This window comes from Cornus florida, unplaced genomic scaffold (genome assembly GCF_030987335.1).
Source record: "Cornus florida cultivar Cherokee Brave unplaced genomic scaffold, ASM3098733v1 CherokeeBrave_3.0.0_Hap2_Chr09, whole genome shotgun sequence".
Taxonomy (NCBI): Eukaryota; Viridiplantae; Streptophyta; class Magnoliopsida; order Cornales; family Cornaceae; genus Cornus; species Cornus florida.
In genome coordinates, this window is record NW_026775579.1 from 48421712 (window position 1) to 48430917 (window position 9206).

Sequence of the window (9206 nt, forward strand, 5' to 3'; positions counted from 1 at the left end):
CAGCCATCACTTCTCATCCACAGTCGCCGCCATCGCACCGACGCCAACAACAGCTGCCGCCTCTCCCTCCGTATACTGCCACCACTTCTCATTCACTGCCACCACCATCACACCGACGCCAACAACAGCCGCCACCATCGCATCGACGCTAACCCACCACCAAACAAAAGCTTGTGATCCAACCGCGATTCCCGACGACAGCGACGACGACCAGTGGAAGCTTCGACGAAGGCGACCATCATACCGACAACGTTAATGGTTAGAGAAGTTCTAGGCAAAGACCCGATGCTGAGGCTCCGCCGCTCTGGTGAGAAGAACATGGTGGTTCAATTAATCACAATCTATATACACACATATATAGGAAGAAGATAGATTACAAGAATTTGGGGGAAGTGGATTTGGGGAAGAAGATGAATTACAGGTTATAAATACACATATATGTGTGTATATTATACAAAGAGAGACTAGGAATTGATCTTTGCACTTTCTATTTTGTATTTTGTGATATTTGATGGCTTTATTTCAAGCACCATGGTGGTGGAGGTGGTGATGGCTATGGTAGGGCTGTGAAATGGTGGTGGTGGTGGGTGTGAACTGGTATGAGTAGAGTTTCTAGGGTATTTTGGTCAATAAAAAAGAATTGTATTGGATGAATTAGTAATTGAATGTGTTAAAGGACAATAATGTCAATTCACGGCCATTGGGGCGTCTTTGTTAACTTTATCAAATCTAACGGGGTCTCTTTGTCTAAAACATGACTAAATTGTATATGGTTGTTGTAATGACCCGGTTATTTCCTTCCTTTCCTTTTTCCTCAGAATTTTACGAATCAATTTTTTTCGTTGAAATTTCTTTTCTGAGTTCGGTTTCTCGCCACTTAGTGTCGTCTCGAATGCTCAGAAATGGTTTCTGAGACTCTTTCATTTGGATTGACAACTTCCTTAAAGGACCGCGTCATTCCTACATTTTTCATTTTTTTGACACTATTCACTTTTCCTCTTTTCCTTGTTTGTCATTTTGTTGGCATAACCTCACTTTTCGTGTTTAGAGTTGATTTTTGACTTCATGTACCTTCATCTTAAGTGGTTTTCATGAAATACGTATCTTTACTTTTGTAGGAAAGTACTTTGGTTGCTCCCCGTGTCCATAGGGGTATGGATGCAAAGTTTTTTAGAAATATTTTTGTTTCTTGGGGTATTTTTCATAAATATCTTTTAAAAATATTTTATTTCAGGGGTTTTTAAGAAAATATTTTTGAAAGATATTTTCATTCTGGGTCATTAGTGCTGTTAATCATTTTTGGAGGGGCCATTGTGCAATTAATGAAAGTAATTGCAAAAATGCCTCGTTTTGAGTCTGGATCCTCATATGGGATTCATTTTTACATTTCGTCAAGTCGTGTACTCTTAGAATTATCTTGTGGTCGAACCCTACAGTTTTTGAATTTTCGGCCTTAGTTGCCGCCGAACTTGTTTGGGGCATATTTCTCTGCTCGGGACTCAATTTTTGACGCCGTTTCTTCTGTTATTCATATTTTCTCATTTTGGTTCTTTTTTGTTCACGGAGTTTTACCGTTTGAGCGCGTCTGCTCAAATTTAACTTTTCCAGACCTGGCGGGACCCTTTCAGAGCACTTTTAGGGTTTTGCTATAAATAGAATGTCTTAAAGTGAAAAATCACTTTTTCATCATCTTCCTCCCTCTCTTGGTCGGCCATCCATGGCAGCCTTGGGCTGCCACCCTTCTCTCTTCTTTTCCGGCCACTTCCTTCTTGAAAAACGTTGTAGTGCCTTAGCGTTTATTGTAGGTCTTGATGAAATCTTCCTTTCCCCCTTATTAGATTCCATTTTTGGTCATTTTTTGAGTTCAGGTTTGAGGCCAAGTTAGGATTTTGGTAGGACTCCCTTGGGGTTTAATAATCACCTTATTGTCCTCGACAAAACCCCGAAGTTTCGTCGGATTTGGAGCGGTTTTATTTTGGTGGCTTTTGAAATTTTCATCTCAAATTGAGGTAGGGGATGTCATAGGTTTATATTGGAGTTATATTGATTGTTTTATAAGCATATATAACTTGTGAGCATGCCTTTGTACAAGTTTTAGAATTTAATTTAATTATTTTTTATGTTTAAGATTTAATTCATATGGTTGTGTATAATTTGGAATTAAATTGTGGTCTGCTAGTAAATTAGGACTTGGTATGTTTATCAACATATATTAAATTGGGAGCATTTGAATAAGAATTGCAAATTTTATTTAATATTTATCTTTAATGAAAGATTAATTAACATAGTTGTAATAAGCATGAAATCAACTTGTAATGTGATATTAAAGTGGGCCTTGGTATATTCTTTAACTTATGTTAAATTGAGGACATTTGGAGATGTTTGAAAATTTAGAGAAAATTAATTAATTTGCTTAATTAATTTTATTTTAAGTGTTGTAATCACTTAAATAGATTTTGGGTATAACATATGTGAAGACCATGTTATGTCCTTTAACATATATTAATTTGAGTTTATTTGGGATTGATTTGAAATTTAGAGACTTTTCATGTTAGGTTGAAAATCCCTTGAAATGTAGTGAAATTAATTACCTTATGAGCATATTACTAATTAGATGTAAAATTAGTACTTGGGGCCTCTTGAAATGGTAATTGGACTTACCATGATATAGAATATCATTGACTTGCATAACTTGTTTAAGCATATCTTGTGTAAGTATATAGCTTGTTAGAATATTACAATTGATTACCTTGAAAACTTATTATTAATTTGAAACTTATTTAATACTTGTGGCTTAGGATGGTAAAGTGGCTCAATTGTTGTAAAATATTTTTACTTTGTGTATAAATTGCATATTGAGGACATGACATGTCATATGCTATTTAGACTTGAATTCTAGGACATGGTTTGTGTGGATTCAACCTTACTTGTGCATGAAATGTGGTAGCTTGCTTTTTGATTTTGTATAAGTTTAACTTATTGATTTTGGAAAGCTTGCGAGGACATAATTTATGTGATGGCTAGGGTTTGGATTTAGTACGGAGACAAGAGTCTTCTAAGTCATAAGTGCATACTAGGTGGTACCTTGTAAGTCATAATTACCCGAAAATACTTGATTGGTCTAGTGACCGCATGTCATAGTCTTTCTACTATTTGATTTCGTATTTAATTTCAAGTTGTTAATCATGGATTACTTATAACTTGAGAATTGATGCTTACTTTGGGTATTTGAATCTTATTTATTATACTTGAACTTGTATACTTGCTTCGTGAGTTTAAATTTCATTTAGTATACTTGTGCCGTGTATAATTGTCTTATGTGTATTTCGTTTAGCTTAGTATACTTATGGTTGTATACTTGATTTATGAGTGCTCTACATATATCGAATACTTGTGTACGTATGCTAGATATTGTTTATCTTGTTTAACATGATTTAAGGTACTTGAACATGTATGTTTGTATGTCGTGTATAATGTTTTAATACGGTTTAGTGTTCTTGAGCATGTGTACTTGTATGCCGTAGTTCATTAAATTGCATGAGTAGCTTAGGATGATCCCTAAGTCTCACTTATGACATAGACGTTAAGTGGTATGACCCCTTTTGAATTGTTTCACATTAATGTAATAACCTTGTAGGTTATTAGGTCTATGCATGCTCATCTCCTACGAGTAGCTTTATGTTACTCACCCCAAAGTTACCAGGGACAATTTTCAGGTATGAAGACTTGGTTAGTGATGCTCATCATTCCTTGGATGACTTGTAGTTTTTAAGTTTCCATTTCATGCAAATGTTAGCATGAAATGTCATTTTTGTAGCCTTGTATATCTAAACTTGTATCCCTGATTCCATAGATGTAATGTGTACATAAGTACACTACTTTCAAGGTATTTGACATGTACGAGATGAGGCCATAGGCCAATGATATCTAACTTGTATTCTATGCATTTTCACTTTCAAGGTTTATTACGGAAATAATGGAATATGTTAAGTTATTGCTTCACCATATTTGTATTGGGTGTGGGAATTCCATTCTTTTTCTTGCATAGGGTCTCATTAGTCATGTATGAGGTGTGGCCAAGGGCCAAACACCATTTTGTTTAGGTTTTACAGTTTGGTTTCATTTATTTCATTTTAAGGCAATTTTATGCAAAATTGAGGTTTGAGAAGTCATATTTTGCATTGGGGGTATTTCGAGGCCGCGGACCATTGGGAAGCGTCTTAAATGTCTTTTTATGTTTTTGTGCATATCCAAATTTCACAAAACTCTTAAGTTTCAACTTTGGAACTATTTTTGGGTGATTTTATGAATTTTTATGAAAAATTCATGCATTGGGGTATCATTTTAAGTTCTTCTTTGTTTGGGCATGTTTGGTTGCTTGTATGAGCCTAGGGAATGTTTTGAAATTTGTTCAAATCATGTCAAAAGCATGTAAACCTTAGAGACGGACCGGGCACCTTTCACACCCATTGCAGCAGTTTTTTCTGCTGCAGTAGATGTGTCAGAGAGCCATCAGCTAGCTGACAAAGCTTTGAGACCAATTGTAGTGAGTTTGCATACTTGACAGGGCATTTCGGCTGTCTGATCCTTGTAATCAGCTAGCTAATGATGGGGTTTCAGCTTGCTGGTACTATTTGTCAGCCTTCTGATCCTCCCTGAAGTTTGGTTTCTTTTCAAATTCTTGGACAGATTTTTTAAGTCAACTTCAGAGGGTCATATCTCCTTCATTTATGATCCAAATCAGGTCATTCTTGAGCCTAAATTCAAGATCTTGAAGTTAGATTTCCAATGGTACCAACTACACATAAAAACTCCAACTATAGTGAGAGTTATGACAATTTTAGTGAGATAGGTTCGTGATATCTCTTAATCGGAGGACGCCGTTTTGTTCTATTTTGATATCTCTTCCGTCCGGACTCCGAATCAAATGATTCTTCAGTCTAAATTTATTAATTTTTTGTTATCTTTCCAATGGTGTGTACGGTAGCATCCATTTCTGGGTGAAATGACCATTTTACCCTTGGTCCATTTTCGGTAGGGTTTTAAAATCTTCGTTTTCTTCTTACTTCCGTTGAGTCTTGGGACTCCTCAGGAAGTCACTTTTGTGTCTTAGGGATGGTATACATCTCTAGAGGCCATGTTTCTGTTTAGCTTCCGTAGTTTGGACCCGTTTCAGATCATCACAGGACATACTGGGTTTGTAAAAATCCAGGGTCGTCACAGGTAGTATCAGAGCTCCTAGGTTCGAAAACCTTAGGATGACGGGTTTTGGGTGCATATCATGCTTATTTTGGCATGCTTTATATGTTTAGTTACTTCTTGATAACATATTTACGTGCTTATATGGACGTATGTTTAGAAGTTTATTTTAACTGTCTCAGCATGATATATATGGTTGTTGCTTTAGTATATTGTATGTGCTTGCCTGCCTTAACATACTGTATATGCTTGTTGGCCTTAGTACATTGTATATGCTCATCTGTTTTAGCATGTTGATTTACGCTTGTCTGCTTAGCATGTGGGTTATGCTTATTTGCTTTGGCGTATTGCATGTGCTTGTTATTCTTAGCATGATTGTTTGATGCATACATTGACATGCCTTATGTGATTCTTTACTACTTGTGTAAGTATGTAATTCATTGCTATGTTACGTGTTAACTGTTTATTTTTGTGTCTTGTTTAGGAATTACTGGTTGTCCCAGTTTGGTTAGTTCAGATTGATGCTAGGGCATCATCTCTTGGAGTTTCGTGGTGACCTTGATGTGATGACGTCATTGGGGTCTTGTTTCTAGCGTCATGGGATGATAGGTCAGGTTGACTCAAGTTCTTCCTTAGGGATTGGGAGTTTTATTTTCGTGAGCCTCAATGGCGAGGTCCTCGTGTTTCTTCTTTTTAGAGTGATGGTTGGAGATTTGATAGATGTGTTGACCTAGGATTCTTCTTGTTTTGCCTTGGACAGCTCTTATGAGCTAAGGTTGGGGTGTGAGTGGTTTCATGTAATTAATTGAATTGGTGTAATTAATTACTCTCCCTCGTCCTTGGAGACTTGGGATTTTGTGTTTAGGGTTTCGATTGGATCCTGTAGAGTTCTCATCGAACTCATTGGCATCTTGAGTTGAGTTCTCTTGTTGGGGTCTCTTAATGGTTAATGTTGGAACTATCCATTACATCGTTGTTTACGTTATGATTCCACCTTGTGTTGAGCTAGCCTTGGGAAAGACTTGTAGACTTTTATTTCAGGGACTTTAGTGTTCATTCTAGGAGATGATTCATTTCCTTGCGATGAGAGATTTAACTCATTCGAGTTTTTGGGATTTACTTTCGGTGAGTTTGTCCTTTTGAGAGGCATTTCATCCCTTCTTGCTTATGATTTTGCGGGATTGTTATTTGCATAGTCATTCCTACATGTTTATATGCCTTGTTGTTTTGAGCATGCCTTAGAAAAATGTTAGGGAATGTGACTATTAGTAGTTATGTGATGATATAGATGATGTGTTTTTCATTTACTATATCTGCTTATCATGCTAGCGTCATAGGTGATGTGTAGTGTGTCATTGATGCTTGACCCCTATGTGATAGGTAGCATATTTGATTGCCTTTGTACACTATGTGTTTGGTTATTCGGTGCGTGGATTTTCATTTACGTTTAGTATACTTGGACTTAGTGTGCTTGCACGTTGTATATTTCAGTTCGTTTTGGTTTAGTATACTTGAGCCTGTATACTTGTCTACTATGAATTTAGTACTGCTTAGTATACTTGTGGATATATACTTATACATATATATTGTGTTTCCATTTCGATATTTCTTAGTATATTTGTGAATGTATGCATGCATATATATATATATATATATATATACTTATATGTTTCATGACTAATTGTTTTATTAGTTTATTCCTTTTCATCATTCCGTACTGTGCTGGGGGTTGTATGACCTTGGTTGTCGGGATTGTGTGTGGGCTTGATCTAATGTCTAGATTCCTAGGCGTAGCCTTGTAGTAGGTTAGCTTTAGGATGACATGGAGGATTTTGGGTGCAATGTCTTGTTGGGAGTCGTTGTGACAAGGGCGATGATGATGTTGTTTGATTTTTAAAGTCCGATCCTTTGGCTTGAGGGTATAGACTTGTCAGGCTTTGGATTCATGACTAGTGTGGTTGACAACGGTGTTTTGAGACTTGGGATTGTCAGTTTTTCCAATATTGAGGATTTAAGGCCTTAAGCGTAGCGGTGCCTATGAAATTATTATCAGAGTTTTGGGATTGGCCAAAATGGTCCGGCCGGACATTTTTGGACCATATCACAACTCTCACAAAATGCCTGGTTTCCGTATTGCTTTTGGTAATGATCATTTGACATTGATGTCATTTGTATCGATAGGTTTCACGGGTAAGCTTGTTGGGGGCTGTGACGAATTAGGGCTTTATATTGTCATGCTACCGTACAGGTTATGTGTGGGTGAGTGCTAGTTGCCGTCGACGCTACCTTGCATTACCTAGCTAGTAATGTGAGTGTGGGCGGGCACTTGATGCTGTCGATGCTACCACACCTTGAGTACGTTGTGGGCGGGTTCTAGTCACTGTTTATACCACCATGTTGCTTTTGGTTGTGTTCCTTGTTTCGATGTGTAGTTACCTTGATCTCCTTTGGGTAATTGACATTGGGTTAGTATGTCAATTTGTTGGAGAGGTGTCTCATGGTTTGTGGTTTCGTGTCTCTTCGTTGATCTTGAGACCTTGGAATTGTACTTGGGTACTTTAGAATCTGTTCCTTGGTGTGACCTTGTGTTTGGTCCTTGTTCGGTTCTTCTGGGAATGTTCCTAATTTCGGGGACGAAATCTCTTTAAGGAGGGTAGGTTGTAATGACCCGGTCATTTCCTTCTTTTCTTTTTTCCTTAGAATTTTATGGATCAATTTTTTTCGTTGAAATTTCTTTTCTGAGTTCGGTTTCTCGTCACTTAGTGTCGTCCTGAGTGCTCGGAAATGGTTTCTGAAACTCTTTCCTTTGGATCGACAACTTCCTTAAAGGACCGCGTCATTCCCACATTTTTCATTTTTTTAACACTATTCACTTTTCGTCTTTTCCCCGTTTGTCACTTTGTTGGCATAACCTCACTTTTTATGTTCGGAGTTGGTTTTCGACTTCATGTACCTTCATCCTAAGTGGTTTTCACGAAATACGTATCTTTACTTTTGTAGGAAAGTACTCTGGTTGCTCCCGGTGTCCATAGGGGCATGGATGCAAAATTCTTCAAAAATATTTCTATTTCTTGAGGTGTTTTTTGTAAATATCTTTTGGAGATATTTTATTTTAGCGGTTTTTAAGAAAATTTTTTTTGATGATATTTTCATTCCAGGTCATTAGTGTAGTTAATCCTTTTTGGATGGGCCATTGTGCAATTAATGAAAGTTATTGCAAAAATACCTCGTTTTGGTCCTGGATCCTCGTACGGGATTCATTTTCACATTTTGTTGAGTCGTGTACTCTTAGAATTGTCTTGCGGTCGAACCCTACAGTTTTTGGGTTTTCGGCCCCGGTTGCCGCCAAACTTCTTTAAGGCATAACTCTCTGTTTGGGACTCGGTTTTTGACGCCGATTCTTCTGTTGTTCATATTTTCTCATTTTGGTTCTTTTTCATTCACGGAGTTTTGCCATTTGAGTGCGTTTGCTCAAATTCCACTTTTCCGGACCTGGTGGGACTTTTTCGGGGCACTTTTAGGGTTTTGCTATAAATAGAATGTCTTAAAGTGAAAAATCACTTTTTCATCATCTTCCTCCCTCTCTTGGCCGGTCATCCATGGTAGCCTTGGGCTGCCACCATTCTCTCTTCGTTGTAGTGCCTTAGCGTTTATTGTAGGTCTTGATGAGATTTTCCTTTCCCCCTTATTAGAATCCATTTTTGACCATTTTTTGAGTTCGGGTTTGAGGCCAAGTTAGGATTTTGGTAGGACTCCCTTGGGGCTTAATGATCACCTTGTTGTCCCCGACAAAACCCCAAAGTTTCGTCGGATTCAGAGCGGTTTCATTTTGGTTGCTTTTGAGATTTTCATCTCAAATTGAGGTAGGAGATGTTATAGGTTTATATTGGAGTTATATTGATTGTTTTATAAGCATATATAACTTGTGAGCATGCCTTTGTACAACTTTTAGAATTTAATTTAATTATTTTCTATGTTTAAGATTTAATTCATATGGTTGTGTATAA